Source organism: Acanthochromis polyacanthus, chromosome 23 (assembly GCF_021347895.1).
Source record: "Acanthochromis polyacanthus isolate Apoly-LR-REF ecotype Palm Island chromosome 23, KAUST_Apoly_ChrSc, whole genome shotgun sequence".
NCBI lineage: Eukaryota > Metazoa > Chordata > Actinopteri > Pomacentridae > Acanthochromis > Acanthochromis polyacanthus.
The window spans coordinates 5,553,213-5,555,025 of record NC_067135.1 but is presented as its reverse complement, the minus strand read 5'-3'; the positions used below and the strand labels follow the sequence as shown (position 1 = coordinate 5,555,025).

The 1,813-nt window shown below is 35.6% G+C and overlaps 1 long non-coding RNA gene across 1 annotated transcript; it reads left to right on the top strand.

The window, feature by feature from the left end:
* The first annotated feature begins 343 nt into the window (after positions 1–343).
* LOC127532440 (uncharacterized) lies at positions 344–1,253 on the top strand. The gene is made up of 2 exons (XR_007939885.1): positions 344–739; positions 1,028–1,253. It is a non-coding gene; the product is annotated as an uncharacterized LOC127532440 (long non-coding RNA).
* The last annotated feature ends 560 nt before the right edge of the window (positions 1,254–1,813 follow it).

Below are 1,813 nucleotides of genomic sequence, written 5' to 3'. Positions count from 1 at the left end.
AAAAAGGAAAATTTGAAATGAGATCAAACATCTCCACCATCTTTCTGAAAATCAAACCAGTGGATTTATCTGACTCTGGGCTGTATTTCTGTGGATTTTATACAAATGGACGCCCACTTTTCAGTGCGACACAACTTAACATTGCAGGTAAGTCTTTATTTTGCTTTCTGTTATTTGGTTATTTTTCTACATACACTGTAAAGAGAATATGATAACTATCTTAAAGCAATATCCTGTATGTAACAAAGTGGCTGTTGTGATTTTGATCTAAAGAAATAAAATACTGATTATTTCTTTAAAAGGCAGCAACCAATCTCATGGTGACACGTACAACAAAGGTAAACGTAAGACTTTGTTGAAGATCTCATTCATTGTAGAGAAGAAACATTTGAATATAAAATACTTTAGGAAGTTGTACTTTGTTCCACTTTAAGTTTGGCCACATCTGAAGTCCAGAATGTTATTTTAATGGTCTTTCTTACAGAAGATTCTGACCAAGTAGCAAAGCCGGCATGTTTTACCCTGGCTGGTCTGACTGTTCTCCTTCTAGTGGTCATCGCTGGTCTGATTGTTCAAAACAGAAAACTTAAGACTGGTACTGTCTAACTTATATTTGGTTTTCCTGATACCTGTGTCAACAATCATAAAAATAGTTTAATAAAAATGATGGTCAGCTAACCATTTTTTCCTGTCGTTTCATCTAGCTAATAAAGAAGAACAGAATCCAAACCAAAATGAGGTAATTTAACTTTAATGTTTATATTAATGTATTATTTAATAGAGTTTGACCCAAAATTATTAAATTGGATAGCCCAATGTTAGCTCGTGTTTGAAATATGTACATTGTTGTCTATATTTGTAATGTGTGTGTAACGTGAAGCATATTTTGCTCAGTAAATTTGTCAAAAACTGTTTTTAGACATGTGTATTGTGTAAAAAATGAACAATAGCAAAATTTCAGTTTTGTATCAGTCAAAAATTGAGTATCTACCAGCTCTTACTGTCATTATAAATGTTTATTCCACAGAATCTTGGTTCGGATGACCTGAATTACGCTGCAGTGGCATTTCGACCAAAAGTTACAAGAAGAAGAGAGCTGGAGCCAAATGTGATTTATGCTGCCACCAGATAGACTCAGGCGTTAACTGGAACTGGTGCTGTATTATATCAGTACATTCTGAGGCTTCACATGGCTGTTTGTGAGAGCTATACCTACTGTTGATGAAAAATGTCCAATAAAGATGCAATGCTAATTCACCGTCATGTTTTTATAACATTAAGCACTTCCTGTCTCTCCGTCAAAGTCTATTTATTCAAACAGAAGAGGTAGATAGTAGGGAGTGAGGGAGATACACGTCACTTTTTTGACTGGAAGAAACAGCAGAGAGTCTGAATACAAATACGGTGAAAATCATGAGGCATGATCACACAAATCGATCTAATAATAGAATCTTAAATGAAGGAGTGGATCCTGGCCAACTCTATTCTGTAGCAAGGAAACACAAAGCTCTACATCTGTATAGAAGCTTAGTACAATCATTGCTGATATGATAAATGTATTTTAAATGTGTTTTAAAGTGTTTAAAGTATCTATTAAAACAAATACACACAGCTAAACTTCTGACCCTGCCCGTCCTGTGTGATAACAATCAGCACTGTGTGTGCTGGTGAGATGTAAACCAGAGGAAGTTTGGCCTTCAGCTCTCTGCATCACAACCTCACACCGCAAAGGCCGTCAAGTTTCCATAGAAAAAAACAACGTTGACTGTACATCTTGAAGACATCACAGCAAAACAACAGCAGGTGTTCACAC